At 32.8% G+C, this 16,635-nt stretch overlaps 1 protein-coding gene across 3 annotated transcripts in view; it reads right to left on the reverse strand.

Annotated features, from left to right (window-relative positions):
- Nucleotides 1–16,635, reverse strand: part of LOC6039340 (adenylate cyclase type 6) — a 282,888-nt gene that overhangs the window by 189,833 nt on the left and 76,420 nt on the right. Inside the window, exon 1 of one of the 3 annotated variants that reach the window (XM_038260274.1) lies at nt 6,241–6,304. The exons of the other annotated variants lie outside the window; for them this stretch is intronic. The gene's annotated coding sequence lies outside the window, so the exon portion shown is untranslated. Of the gene's footprint in view, nt 1–6,240; nt 6,305–16,635 lie in introns of those variants that run through there. 3 annotated transcript variants of the gene reach the window in all.

The following is a 16,635-nucleotide window of genomic DNA, read 5'->3' on the forward strand; positions in this document are numbered from 1 at the left end:
CCTCCCCCAGAAGGGTGGTGGGTGGCAGCAGGGGTTGAATGGCCCTCGGGGGAAATATATATATTGTTGCGTAAAAGTGCTGCTCTCCTTCAAGTGCTTCGAATGAATATTGAATCAGACTCGTTACGCGAAAAGTATTCCGAAGCACCTTGCACAAAAGGTTGAATAATACGGATTGGTGGGGGTGTTTTGGGTGAGGACTTGATGTTTTATTAAATGTTTTATTTTTACAGCGAAACTTTTCCGATGAAAAGGTCATTGGTTGTTTAGGAAATATTCAACGAGCTTTTAATTAAATGTGTTTCTAGACAGCCTTCCAAAACTGAGGATTGATCACATTTTCGACACGGTTTAGAACGCGCTTGGCATATTTTATTTTATTTTTTCTCTTCAGTCATTGAAAATTCCAACTTCGTGTAGGCCGTTTCGATACTGCCAGTGCGGTATTGGCTGGCTTCAGTATCGTTTCTCTCCATTTGGTAGGAATTCGTTCCAGGAAAAACATACGCATACCACGATATGAGAGTGGAAAGCCCCACCCCTGAAATGCCATATCGGTGGTGGCGGTTTTTCCCGACTCCAAAAATAGAAGACTCGGAAGGCTCTCGCTTTAAAAACGGGAAATGTGATAGCCCAAAAAGCCACAGAAGGCGGTTTGGGGTTTGACATAAGGTGTTTATCTTATTTGGAAAATTGAAAATTTTCTGAAAAAAAATCTCCTCTAAATATCGTTTTTTTTTATAATTTATGAAAAACGATATTAATTTTGAATTTTTAAAATAACTTTCAAAACTTTTCACAAAATTTTCCCCTCAAGTGCCGCCCAGAAAACTCCCCTCTCCCCCAACACTGATCCGCTTTTCCGTCACGGAAGATTTCCATTTATCCGTGCCCGATTGGGGGCCCGCGTTGAAAGAGGCCACTTCGTCGAGAGGCAAATCCTTTTCGATCCTACTCGTATTTTTTTTCTAACCAAATCGTCCTCTCAGCAACACGTGGAATTTGGTGGTGGAAAAGTGTGAGCTTTGATTTGGGAAGGATTTTTTTTTTGTCGGTGCGAAAAGAGACGAAAGAAGGATGATCCACCAATTTTCGACCGGGATATTCCGCACTCTGATAAACTCGGTCGGTTTTTGTGGGTAGGGGTGTGTGTGAGTGCATCCTAATCTACATCCGGAGTGGGTTGGAATCCGGTGTTGAAAGTGTGGATTAGGGTCCTTTTTTGAGGTTGGACTTTTTTTTTTAGGAAAGATGTGCAATTTTCGAACCGTGATATCGGCTTGGAATAGTGGATGGATTTGGTTTTTTTAGGGCTTTGATACTCATATCCATCAATGTTATCCAGGGAAAATTGGGGTTTACTCTGTCGAACAGGTATGAATAAAGTTGGTTCCATTAAGTGGACTTCATTGCTTGCATTTGTTAGTTTGCAAGCTGTTACGAGAGAACTTCCTGGTATTTGAAATATGCTACACTTCAATATTCATTTGAATACCGAAAAGTTGATTTTTCAGAACTTTTATGCCAGAAGCAGAAGAACAATCGTTTCGCTGAATAAGGAGTGCTCAAAGTTCAACTTTGACAAAATCACAAAAATAAGGTTAATTATTGACAAAAAAAAGCTGACAACTCCTTTTCCATAACTCCATTCTTTTGATATAAATAAAAACTGTGTTTTTTTAAATAATTCCATTGCAAAATTTACAGTAATGCCTCGGTTTTGCACTGCCCCGGTTTTGATTCGTACAGCTGCCTCGGTTAAGCACGACCCAGTGCTTAACTGAAGCACAGAGCTTATGGGATGTTGGCTATATGGCAGACATTGGCTTTAAACGAATGAAAAATCACGCAAACATCAAAGAGTTTTATTCTTAAATTATATTTTTTGGAATCGGGATGATGTCAGCTATCCATCAAAATTATAATTCCATGAATATATTCACAAAATACGTATTTTTCCTATATTTTGAAAATGCATGTTTCTCGAAAAAATACTTAAAATTTCAGTTTTTACAATATGGGTATCAAATGATCAGGATTTCTTCATACATTTCAAATGTAATAAAAACATTTTTTGAAAATACTAAAAAAAATCACAAAACAACGAATTTTCGAAAAAATACTGAAAAATTTCTGTTTTTAACAATATGGGTATCAAACGATCGGGATTTTTCATACATTTCGAATGTAATAACAACATATTTTGAAAACACTCAAAATTTTCACAAAACATTTGAATGTAATTAACACATTTTTTTGAAAATACTCAAAATTTTCACAAAACTACGAATTTTCGAAAAAAAAAAAATACTTAAAGTACTCAGTTTTTACAATATGGGTATTAAGCGATCGGGATTTTTTCATACATTTCGAATGTAATAACAACTAATTTTGAAAACATTTAAAATTTTCAAAACACTACATTTTCGAAAAAAAACCCAAAATTTTAGTTTTTACATTATGGGTATCAAACGATCAGGATTTTTTCATACATTTCGAATGTAATTGTAACATTTTTCAAAAAAACTCAAAATTTTTCAAAACTACGAATTTTCGAAAAAGTACTCAAAATTTCTGTTTTTACAATATGGGTATCAAACGATCGGAATTTTTTCATACATTTCAAATGTAATAATTACATTTTTTTTGAAAATACTCAAAATTTTTACAAAACTACTTACAAATTTTTTTAAAAACTGAAATAGTTTTGTGAAAATTTTAAATATTTTCAAAAAAAAAAATTATTACATGTGAAATGTATGCAAAAATCCTGTTCATTTGATACCAATATTGTAAAAACTGAAATTTTGGATATTTTTTCGGAAATACGTAGTTTTGTGAAAATTTTGAGTATTTTTAAAAAGATATTGTTATTACAATCAAAATGTATGTAAAAATCCTGATCATTTGATACCCATATAGCAACAACAAAAAATTTTTGGTTTCTTTAAAGAAAAAAATGCATTTTCAAAAAAACCGGAAAAATACCTTTTGTCCCCCTGCTAACTTCACTATTCAAAGTAAAAAAAAATATTCTAAATGGCGGTGATGCAAAAAATGAATTTTATTTTAAAATTGGGTTGTAGAACTCAAATTTTATGTTAAAAAAAAGAAAATAAAAAAATACGAAAAAACAAATTTTGTTTGTGATTCGATTATTCGAAGTCCCATACAAACCTTCGGATAATCGAACTTAGGATAATCGAAACTTCGGATAATCGAGGCTACGGATAATCGTGTCTGAACTGTAATTTTTAAGCCAAAAACGGCCATTTACTCAAAAGCAGCGATCTTTTGTAAAAAGATTGTTGTTAAATTGTTATTGGTGCTCGACTCCTAAAATATTTTGATGGTTAATTTTTTTTAAGCAACTTTTTCTTGGTTGTCGTAATATTTTTGTTAGTTTTTCCATTTTTGAAAATGAGCAGTGCTTTGAAAAAAAGGTCGACTTCTGAAATATTTTATTTTTATTTTTAAAAACAACCTATTTTTGATTGTCAAAATATTTTTGTGAGTTTATCCATTATATCAAACATGAGTTGTTCTTCTTTAGAAAAGTAAAATATTTTTTTAGTTTATATTTAATTTTTTAAACATAATTTTCTTGTTTGTTTTAATATTTTTGTGAGTTTTTCCATTCTTTCAAACATGAGCTGTTCTGCCAAAAAAAGTTAGACTTCTATAATATTTTTATAGTTTTTTATTTTATTTCTTTAAACCCATTCAAGCGACAATCAATGTCGTAAGTGTAATTTTTCCATTCTTTCAAATATTAGCGAATCTTTTTAAAAAATACAGCTTCTTAAATGTTTTGGAAGTTTGAATTTTATTTTTTTAAATCGTTAGAATATTTTAGATACTTTTACATTCTTTCAAATTAAAATTTAAATGGTTTCGAAAAATTTAAAAAAGCCCTTATTTCATTCTATCTTTCATGGTCAAAACGTTGTTGTTCATAGGAATTCCACAAAAATTGAAAATATTTTTGATCGACCCCAGACATGCTACATATGATTTGAAATGAAGGAAAATTAATTTCTAATTGTTTCAGTTGGTTAGACTTCCAAATCCTTTTAAATTTAGAAGTCTTTTGAAAAAAATAATTTTGCCCGCTGATTTTTAAACCGATTTTGAAGGGAGTGGGGAGGCGACATATACTTTTTAAAATATTTTTGACGGCCTTAAACTGTTGGAAAAATTTAATATTCTGTTCTTCAGAATGTACCTAAATGACGAGAATGTCCCACAAATTCCTGCAATTTAATAAAAAAAACTGCAGCTGATACATGTATTTTACAATTTTATAATTTGATATAATATCATTTATTTATAGAAAATATACATTTTTTCACATTTAGCCCACAAGCTTATGTAAACTTTAAATTTGGCCCGCCGCTCTAAGACTTTGAGCACCCCTGCTATAGGCCAACAAGATGGCAATTTTTGGTCTCAATTTACACCCAACCGGCGGTCGCATGATTTTGATGCATGGCAGCATGAAAGTATATCAGAATCTGCATGAAAACTGTCCTCATGCATTTTTTGCGATATAGGGGTATGACATTTTTGCCCGTTACCGACAATTATCGACATTACCGACGGCAGATTGATTGTATTGCAGAAAAAAAACTTAACAGAACGAGGATTGAACCATCAACTTCTAGGTTGCTGATCCGACACGCTACCACCGCGCCATGGACGCTTGATGAATGGTGAGGGACAGAGTGCGAACATAATGTTCTCTCTAGATTGTTGCTCGGGGACGCGCCAGCATTCTATGTGTTGGTGAGAACTGCAGATTGCTGACGTGTTTACACGCGGGCAAAAATGATCTATGGGCTTGCTGCAAAAAATGTAATAAAATATAACATTTTCTGCAGCAAATTCACTGTTGCAGGTTTTGAGATATATTTTTCGTTTGGGTGTAGACATATTCGGAATCCTCGGGAAGTTCCACGTTAGTTTGAAGTATTGAAAGTGAAAATTTGATTTTAAAAATAATTAAATAAAATATTTTAGAAAAAAGTAAGATCTTGTTTACTATGTGATCAATACGCCAAATGCTGTATGAAATAGTCCAGGGGTACTCAAAGTTTTTGCATGGCGGGCCAAATTTGAAGCTCTCATGAGTTTGTGAGCCAATTGAAAAAAATGTGTTTTTTTATTTCTATCTATAGAACTGAAAAAAACATCTATCAACTAAAGATTATTTTGAAATTTCAGAGTTTTTAAGAGCATTTTCGTAATTGATATATGTGGAAAACAAAAAAAAACTTAAACAGTTTTGTACAAAAATGCGTCAAATCAGTTGATTAAATTTTATCAAAATCAGATATTAAAAAAATACCAACATTGATATTATCCATCTGCTTTCATTGCAATTTTCGTGTCTCAACAATCGCGATGTCACAAATATAATAAAAGTTCTAAGTTATTTAAATTGATTTTTTTGAATTGAGTTTTTAGATATGTCACCCCTTCTTAAGTGACACAAACTTTGTAAAAGTAAGTAATTTATTTTCAAAAAAAAAGTATGGGTTTTCCATACTTTCATCCTGATTATAAAATTAGTTTTATATTAACAAAATCTAAAAAGGTTCACAAAAAAGTCATAAAATTAAACTTCATTTTAAAGAATTATAAAATCACTGAAAGATGTGTCAAAAGGCCATTTTACATGATAATTCAAAACGGGTCTACGGGCCATACTTAGGTCACCCCGGCCTATAGGGCAAAATTTAACACAGTAAAAAGCTTGTTATAGACAAAACTAGATTTGTTTTTTTTATCTTTTTTCCAAAGTTTTCGAAAATAATGTTTTTTTTTTAATTGGCAACACTGTCAAATAAATTTTGACGACCTCGTGCCATAGCTCAGAAGATCATCATCTAAAATATATCCCAAAACAAGGATTTGCAAAATGGCTTCTTGCACAGTACATTTTTGGTGCTAAAAGTTAAACCAATAAAATGAGTATTTTTAAGATAAAGTTCTACGAAAAATTTTCGTGCAATACAAATGAAATCACTAACGATACATTAAACAAAGCTTTCTGTACACAGAGGTGCTTTAAATTAAAAAAAAATCGTATCAATTTCCAACATCATAATATGCTGAATATTTCACCACCATCATCAGCGCTACTTGATTGCTTCTGGGAGTCCCCCAGCCAAATATATATCCCCGTACGAACACGTTGTTTACACAAAATTTTGCCAACAATTTCCGATGACTATTTACCTTTGAGCTGACGACGCTTGAAACTCCCCCAGCCAAGGTTCGCATCCAGTTTCCAGCTTACCTGCAACAAAAAAAAAATGGAAAACAACACGATGATGAGTATTTTTCGCTTTTTTATTTGCTTTTTTTGGTTGGGAGGTAACAACTTGGCGCGTTGACTTCGGAAAACGACCAGCCACAGAACGGTTGAGGTTATGTTAAACTTTTCTGAAGCGGGAGCAAACACTCCTCGGAGGGGCGAACTTTTAATCCACTACACAGTGATGCGAACTGGGCGGAACAGTCAACCAACCTTTGCCGGATAGCAGCAGGCGCCTGCAAGTTATGCAGCACGGTAAACAATTGATCACAGCTGGCTGCGCACGGGTGCCACGCCGCAAATGAAGGTGTGGGTGGTAGAATAATGGGTTGGAAATTTAAATGCATGGTGCTTGTTAATGGCACCGCACTCTGCGCTGCTGCGTGATAATGAATAACATTAAAAGGGCACACTTTGCTCAACAAAGAGCTTCCCGAATTCATCAAGCAATTGGAAAGCATAAAAGAAGCTTTTATGGTGTTTTTTACCTTAAATGAGTACATGTAAATTTATGGGCTTTCTACGTACGTAATTATTTTTATAATGGACTTTACAATCAATAAAAAATATCAAAAATATCAATGTTCAATACCATGGTACGTTTTTAAAAAGCAATTTGAACGCTTTGTTCGTGGTTCCGAATTTTATGAACGCTTGTTCACGACTTTGGGAACTCTTTTTTCTCTTTTTATTTTTTACGGTGAAAAAGCCATTTCTATATAATGATCGAAAGACGCGCTGACATTTTGGATTATCGAATTAATAGTGGAGCAAAATAACTGTGTGAGTGAGTGATTTTGTGTGTTAACCAGAAAGATCTTCCCATAGCATCGTTGCTCAGAAGGCTCGCCGACGGGTTTGTTATGAATGTCCTCCCCATAGCATCGTAGCTCGGGAGGCATCGAAAAGCCAATACCTTATCCTACTAACCCAAAGAAATATTAATCACGTGATGCTTGCAGGAGATAGGAGATGCTGTGGATTTAACGGTCTCATGCGGTATCCATAGGTATACGGCGAAAAGTTGTATGCCATCAAGGGTCTGCAACTTCAACTATCAGACTAACTTTCCTTCCTTTCGTTGAACTGCAGGCTTCTTGGGAGGGCGCCGGTATTGACTAATAAAGTAGGGATCTTCAGAGGTTAAACAGTGAACGGATGGTTGGCTCCCACTGATCATTTTTGATTCATTGCACCCAAACGAAAAATATATCTCAAAACCTGCAACAGTGAATTTGCTGCAGAAAATGTTATATTTTATTACATTTTTTGCAGCAAGCCCATAGATCATTTTTGCCCGCGTGTAAACACGTCAGCAATCTGCAGTTCTCACCAACACATAGAATGCTGGCGCGTCCCCGAGCAACAATCTAGAGAGAACATTATGTTCGCACTCTGTCCCTCACCATTCATCAAGCGTCCATGGCGCGGTGGTAGCGTGTCGGATCAGCAACCTAGAAGTTGATGGTTCAATCCTCGTTCTGTTAAGGTTTTTTTTTCTGCAATACAATCAATCTGCCGTCGGTAATGTCGATAATTGTCGGTAACGGGCAAAAATGTCATACCCCTATATCGCAAAAAATGCATGAGGACAGTTTTCATGCAGATTCTGATATACTTTCATGCTGCCATGCATCAAAATCATGCGACCGCCGGTTGGGTGTGTTTAACTTCAGTTGATCTGTCAATAAGGGAGTAGCAGCTCATTGGCAGTCAACCATTTTCATGCTCTTTTTTCTCCATTAAAAAAATCATTCTCATCGATTCGATTTTTTTTGTGACGCTGTATCTCAGGAAACCATAATTTTTTTTTCAGCGTTTCAAAAATATTTTTTGTAGCCCTTGTTTCATGAACTATTCCCCTTGTTTCATGAACTAGATCATCCCGATTTGTTGAGTTATGCTCGAGAACCAGCGAGTTGAAATAACCATTTCAACTTTTTTGAGAGTTTGGGAGTTGGAATGTTAAAATTCAAAAATGCTTTTTAAAACAATGTTCATAATTTCGATATTTTCCAAAATAAACACAGTGTTTTCAAAAATTCATGTATCTCAAATTATTACGCACTACGGCCAAAAGATGTTGTTTTTAATCCCCTAAAACAGCGATTCTCAACGGGGGTACCGGGCCTACTTGATTTACATGGCAGGGGGTACCGGCCTAGAAGAAGGTTGAGAACCGCTGCCCTAAAACATTAAAAAAAGGAACATAGAAAAAAATATGTACACCCAAAGGAAAAATATATCTCAAAATTTGCAACAGTGGATTTGCTGCAGAAAATGTCACATTTTATAACATTTTTTGCAGCAAGCCCGTAGATCATTTTCGCCCGCGTGTAAACATGTCAGCGATCTGCAGTTCTCACCAACACATATAATGCTGGCCCGTCCCCGAGCAACACTCCAAAGAGAAGAATATATTGGCGCTCTTTCACTTACATTTCATCAAGCGTCCATGGCGTGGTGGTAGCGTGTCGGATCAATAATGAAGAAGTTGGTGGTTCAATTCTCGTTCTGTTAAGGGTTTTTTTTGTGAAATACAACAAAAAAAGCCGTCGGTAATGTAGATAATTGTCGGTAATGTCGATAATTGTCGGTAGCGGGCAAAAATTTCATACCCCTATATCGCAAAAAATGCATGAGGACAGTTTTCATGCAGATTCTGATATACTTTAATGCCGCCATGCATCACAATCATGCAACCGCCGTTTGGGTGTATTTTGGAAAATCTATGTACCTATTTTTTTGAAAAACATGGGACATAGAAAATTCCTGGAACATCCAATTAAAAAATATGATTGATAAAAAACATGAAAAAAATTCCAGATTTTTTTAATAGTTCCTGGGTAATTCTCTACCAACTCACACGAAATCGGGAAAAGTTGCCCCGACCCCTCTTCGATTTGCGTGAAACTTTGTCCTAAGGGGTAACTTTTGTCCCTGATCACGAATCCGAGGTCCGTTTTTTGATATCTCGTGACGGAGGGGCGGTACGACCTTCCATTTTTGAACATGCGAAAAAGAGGTGTTTTTCAATAATTTGCAGCCTGAAACGGTGATGAGATAGAAATTTGGTGTCAAAGGGACTTTTATGTAAAATTAGACGCCCGATTTGATGGCGTACTCAGAATTCCGAAAACGTATTTTCATCGAAAAACACTAAAAAGTTTTAAAATCCTCCCATTTTCCGTTACTCGACTGTAAAATTTTGGAACATGTCATTTTATGGGAAATTTAATGTACTTTTCGAATCTACATTGTCCCAGAAGGTCATTTTTCATTTAGAACAAAATTTTTCATTTTAAAATTTCGTGTTTTTCTAACTTTGCAGGGTTATTTTTTAGAGTGTTTTAATGTTCTACAAAGTTGTAGAGCAGACAATTACAAAATTTTGATATATAGACATAAGGGGTTTGCTTATAAACATCACAAGTTATCGCGATTTTACGAAAAAAAGTTTTGAAAAAGTTACTTTTTGCGTTTCTCTTTGTTTCGTCGTCCGTGTCTGTCGCGGGTGACCATGAACGGCCATGATCGATGACGACCAACTTTTTCAAAACTTTTTTTCGTAAAATCGCGATAACTCGTGATTTTTATAAGCAAACCCTTATGTCTATATATCAAAATTTTTGTAATTGTCTGCTCTACAACTTTGTAGAACATTAAAACACTCTAAAAATAACCCTGCAAAGTTAGAAAAACACGAAATTTTAAAATGAAAAATTTTGTTCTAAATGAAAAAAATGACCCTTCTGGGACAATGTAGATTCGAAAAGTACATTAAATTTCCCATAAAATGACATGTTCCGAAATTTTTTACAGTCGAGTAACGGAAAATGGGAGAATTTTTAAAACTTTTTTAGTGTATTTTTCGATGAAAAATACGTTTATTCGGAATTCTGAGTACGCCATCAAATCGGGCGTCTAATTTTACACAAAAGTCCCTTTGACACCAAATTTCTATCTCATCACCGTTTCAGGCTGCAAATTGTTGAAAAACACCTCTTTTTTCGCATGTTCAAAAATGGAAGGGGTCGTACCGCCCCTCCGTCACGAGATATCAAAAAACGGACCTCGGATTCGTGATCAGGGACAAAAGTTACCCCTTAGGACAAAGTTTCACGCAAATCGAAGAGGGGTCGGGGCAACTGCTGTGTGAGTTGGCGGAGAATTACCCTCCTATAAACATATGAATCACAATAGCTTATAGGACCTTTTCAAAAAAAAATCTCTAGATTTGGAAATCGCAGAAAACTAGATTATTTATGTTTTGTGAAAAAAAAACTGGTGATTTTTGTAGAGTATAATTTTAAACATTACCTGTAAGGCCGATGCAAATATTTAAAAAAAAATTTGTCCCTCGGCCCTGGCCGAGGTCAAGGGAGGGGGGGGCAAAAAAATAAAAAAAAATATCAAAATTTAAATAACAAGCCATAGTCTTCACATTTAGATGAAAAAAGTGTTTTAAAATGCATTTTACACTAGTTCAGTTGTTTTGCAATCATTAGTTTTCAAAAAATCTAAGATCTGACAAAAACAAAAATTGTATCGAATTTTCATTGAAATTTTGAAGTTTATTGTAAAAATATTTTTTTTGCCCCCTGATTTTTCGGGCCAATTTTGAAGGGGGGGGGGGGTGACAAAAACTTTTAAAAATATTTGTACCAGCCTAACTGACAACCGTAAAAAATGAAAAAAAAAACTATTTACGGAACTCAATTTTTAATAATTCAAAGATAAATAAAAAACAGTATTTTTCCGTCTACCCGGGCAGACGGTAATAACAAAATTAATAATATTTCAATAACAAATCCTGTTAAAATAACAAAAAGTGTTATTGTTTTATCCTGAAGTTCAACTTCAAGAAGAAAAAATAATAACAGTTTCTGATAAAATAACAAAATTTGGTATTGAAGTGATATTGTATTGAAAATGTTTAATAACACGCTAATAAGAGGAAATGTTATACATTTCAAAAACTCTCCTAATAACAAAATTTGTTATTCGTTCGGTATACTGACTTAGAAATAAAATTACCATAAATCGCACAAATGGAAAAGTTTCTAAGTGTCCATATCACAATCTGTTATTATTTTTTCTTTTGTTAAATATGTTAAGATCTTTAGGATAATTTTGTCTGATTTCGTCAGGGTCATTATTTTGGCCATGAAATGGGCTCCTTAAGCTAACATTATTCTGAAAAGTTGAAATTTTGAAAGTTGATTTTTTTTTAATTATTTGATATACCCCCTAAAGGACTTTGTTTAAAATGGCTAGAACTATGGGATAATTTTGACCAATTTCGTCAGGGTCATTATTTTGGCCATGAAATATGAGGTCCTTAAGCAAAAATTATTCTTAAAAGTTGAAATTTTTAAAGTTGATTTTTTTGATTATTTGATATACCCCCTAAAGGACTTTGTTTAAAATGGCTAGAACTATGGGATAATTTTGACCAATTTCGTCGGGATCAATATGTTGGCCATTAATTGGGGTCCTTAAGCTAAAATTATTCTGAAAAGTTGAAATTTTGAAAGTTGACTTTTTTAATTATTTGATATACCCCCTAAAGGACTTTGTTGAAAATGGTTAGAACTATGGGATAATTTTGACCAATTTCGTCAAGGTCATTATTTTGGCCATGAAATGGGGTCCTTAAGCTAACATTATTCTGAAAAATTGAAATTTTGAAAGTTGATTTTTTTTTATTAATTGATATACCCCTTAAAGGACTTTGTTTAAAATGACTAGAACTATGGGATAATTTTGACCAATTTCGTCAGGGTCATTATTTTGGCCATGAAATATGAGGTCCTTAAGCAAAAATTATTCTTAAAAGTTGAAATTTTTAAAGTTGATTTTTTTAATTATTTGATATACCCCCTAAAGGACTTTGTTTAAAATGGTTAGAACTATGGGATAATTTTGACCAATTTCGTCGGGATCAATATGTTGGCCATTAAATGGGGTCCTTAAGCTAAAATTATTCTGAAAAGTTGAAATTTTGAAAGTTGACTTTTTTAATTATTTGATATACCCCCTAAAGGACTTTGTTGAAAATGGTTAGAACTATGAAGGGACCATCCACAAACCACGTGGACAGTTTTTTGGAAATCTCAACCCCCCCCCCCCCCCTCGTGGACAATTGTTCATACAAAAACTTTTTGTATGGAGCGTGGACAATCGCCATACCACCCCCTAAAGTGTACACGTGGTTTATGGATGGTCCCGAGATAATTTTGACCAATTTCGTCAGGGTCATTATTTTGGCCATGAAATGGGGTCTTTAAGCAAAAATTATTCTTAAAAGTTGAAATGTTGAAAGTTGATTTTTTTTAATTAAGGGACTTTGCTAAAATTGGCAAGAACTATGGGATAATTTTGACCAATTTCATCGGGGTCATTTATTTCACCATGAAATGGGGTTTCAAGCTAAAATTAATCCGATAAAATTAACTTTTGAGAGTTCATTTTTCTTAAATTTTGTTTTATTTTTAATAGTTCCTATAAACATATCAACCACAATAGCGCAAAATCAAACTTTTTTCAGTAAATCGCTGTATCTCGCCAATATTTCATTTTAGTTTGAAAGGTATAAGTGGCTTGATCTGGAAAACGATACACTTTATCAAATCATTTGTAAAGTATTTTTCGATTGCAATTTTGTTTTTGCATTAAAAACTGAAGTAAAATAAATTTTTGACCACAATTTAAAAAAAAATTCAAAAAAGCAAAATGTTATTAAAAGTCTAATAGTAGTGGTCCCCGGCAAAAAACAAAAAGATAAATAGATTTTTTGAAAAAAAAAAAAAAAATTTCCGTGTACTTATCGATCGATCGATCGATGTACTTATCGATTCTGATCGAAATCGATCAGAAAATTTCTTCAAAAGTTATAGATTTCAGAATATTTACGTACAATTTTTATATGAACAGCTGCCAAAATTGTATGGATACTTGTATGGGTGAACCAATGACACCAAATGGCTTCTTTGGTCATAGAGAAGGTCCGAAATCGGCCAATGTGAGAATACGGAATACAAAACACAACAAAGATTTTTTTTTGTTTTAAAAATAGTATGTTTTCACTTTTTTCTACAAGGGCTGCAAAATTGAGCAGATGCTTTTCATCCGAATCTCTACAAGAATGCAAAATAAGATAGATTCTTATACTGTAATCGGAGAACTGACATACTATCATTAATTACAAAAAAAAATAAAAATAAGAATTGATGATTTACTGTGTAAATAACACAAAGCTAAACATAACTCAAATTTGCTTGTACACTGTTAGCCTTTTTCAAACACTTTTCCAGAGAACAAAAAATTACTTCCATGTCAAGCTGCAAATTTTCCCTTCCCGAGAACCCAGTTCAACCCCAAGTCACCAACGAAATGAGCTGGCCAGTCGATGAAACCTTGCTTCTTCTTCGGAGATCACTTTAATTTATTCAAACAACGTTCGCCTGGAGCCCGGAGACTCGGTTGTTGTAAGCCGACTTTCCCCATGCACAGCCAAGTCAGGCCAGTGCCAATCTCTAATTGGAACTTGTCAAAAAGAGCACCGTCCGTACGAAAACGCGCTGAGGTACGTTCACACACACACACACAAAAGCCAACCATTGGGATCCTTTCTCGGAACGAGCTGGGGAGCAAAAAATCCTGTTTGTTAAAAGAACGAACCTGAAGGCAAGCTGTGGCATTTTGTACGGAACGACGAACGTTCTCCTGGACGCCGCTATCCATGGTGGGACAAATTTGACCGGGATTAATTACACGTGTCAAGGTTGCATTCTTGATGAAAAATGATCAGTGAGAAGAAAAAAAAGTTACTGGTTTTTTTTTTCGGGTAAAAACAAAAAAAAATGCTGCAACGTAAAATGCGGAACAAATTCTACGCATACAAGCATGAAATCATACGTACACCGAACAAGCCCAAAAATAAACTCTTCTTGTCGCTGGCTGGCGTCAATGGGAAAACTTTTAAGCTTCCTAATTAGTGTGCACTGAAAAACTTCACGTTCCACACCGCACACACTGTGCAGTGATGCTAAACACAGGGAAAAAAATTTAGAGAAGAAATCAATTAACTCAAAAACAATTTAAAAAAAAAAAAACAAAAAAATTAAGAAAAAAATCTCAAAAAAAATTTGATTTTTTTTTTAGTGTAAAAACCCCGTTACATTGCGTTACAGGGGAAGGTGAATCCCTGACTATAGAAAGCACAACATCTTGTGCTCCACATCACATGTGTGTACCTTCGTTGGTCGTCCCTGGTCCCCATAAAATGCGATATCGAACAACTTTTAATCACGTAATCACTGTTGTTGGGGCAATATTGCTGCATTGTAGCACGGCACAGCTTCCCCAGAAGAAGGTTGCGGTAACGACGAAGCTGTTTACTGTCAGGAGAGCTCTACATTCTCATGGGATGTTGTTTGGTAATAACGGAAAATCATGTCAAGGTAAAGTTTTCATGGTCGGTAGTGATCGAAAACTTTACTTATTGATTAATTTGGATTTAAACAGCAACATAAACAAATTAACCACATTTTATCCGGCACTCCTAAAAAAGCAACAAAAATGAACTTGAAAAGACACAGGCCAAACTGTCTCAGGCAACGATGCATAAAACATGACGCCTCGTCGTCTGTAAGTCGTTACTTTGTTTGGGTTTGGCCTGTCTGGACCATGGAAGGAGCCATGAAATCGATTTATTTTTGAGGATTAAATGTTTGACTCCACAATTTTTTTTCCTTCCCAAAATAAAACTCCACTTTTCTATGATGTATGATTTATTATTTAGGCCGTTGCAAATATTTTTAAAAGTGTTTGTCTACTATGATTTATGATTTATGATTTATGATTTATGATTTATGATTTATGATTTATGATTTATGATTTATGATTTATGATTTATGATTTATGATTTATGATTTATGATTTATGATTTATGATTGATGATTTATGATTTATGATTTATGATTTATGATTTATGATTTATGATTTATGATTTATGATTTATGATTTATGATTTATGATTTATGATTTATGATTTATGATTTATGATTTATGATTTATGATTTATGATTTATGATTTATGATTTATGATTTATGATTTATGATTTATGATTTATGATTTTTGATTTATGATTTATGATTTATGATTTATGATTTATGATTTATGATTTATGATTTATGATTTATGATTTATGATTTATGATTTATGATTTATGATTTATGATTTATGATTTATGATTTATGATTTATGATTTATGATTTATGATTTATGATTTATGATTTATGATTTATGATTTATGATTTATGATTTATGATTTATGATTTATGATTTATGATTTATGATTTATGATTTATGATTTATGATTTATGATTTATGATTTATGATTTATGATTTATGATTTATGATTTATGATTTATGATTTATGATTTATGATTTATGATTTATGATTTATGATTTATGATTTATGATTTATGATTTATGATTTATGATTTATGATTTATGATTTATGATTTATGATTTATGATTTATGATTTATGATTTATGATTTATGATTTATGATTTATGATTTATGATTTATGATTTATGATTTATGATTTATGATTTATGATTTATGATTTATGATTTATGATTTATGATTTATGATTTATGATTTATGATTTATGATTTATGATTTATGATTTATGATTTATGATTTATGATTTATGATTTATGATTTATGATTTATGATTTATGATTTATGATTTATGATTTATGATTTATGATTTATGATTTATGATTTATGATTTATGATTTATGATTTATGATTTATGATTTATGATTTATGATTTATGATTCATGATTTATGATTTATGATTTATGATTTATGATTTGTGATTTTCAAACGAAGAATGAGACTTTTTTCACAAAAAAACACGAATTTTCACATAATACCGTATATTTTTAATAACTCAAATTTTCATGATTCGCAATTTGAGTATTTTGATACTTCCAATTTCCATAATTTGCATTATGGCTAACAAACGAAGCTAATTTTTATATGAAGTATATACAAAATTTGAATGTTTGTAACAAGCATGCAAAATTTTGGTTTGTTTGATACCCATATTGCATATTTTGAAATTTTTAGTGTTTTCGAAAAATTTAGGCATTTTGCGAATATTTTAGTGTTTTCAAAAAAACATAAATAAAGTGAAAGAACATACAAAATTGTGCTTCGTTTGATACCAAAACATATTGCAAATCTTGAAAATTTGAGTATTTTCGAAAAATACGGTATTTTGTATTTTTTTGTATT

The sequence above is a fragment of the Culex quinquefasciatus genome, chromosome 3 (assembly GCF_015732765.1).
Source record: "Culex quinquefasciatus strain JHB chromosome 3, VPISU_Cqui_1.0_pri_paternal, whole genome shotgun sequence".
In the NCBI taxonomy this organism is placed as follows: domain Eukaryota; kingdom Metazoa; phylum Arthropoda; class Insecta; order Diptera; family Culicidae; genus Culex; species Culex quinquefasciatus.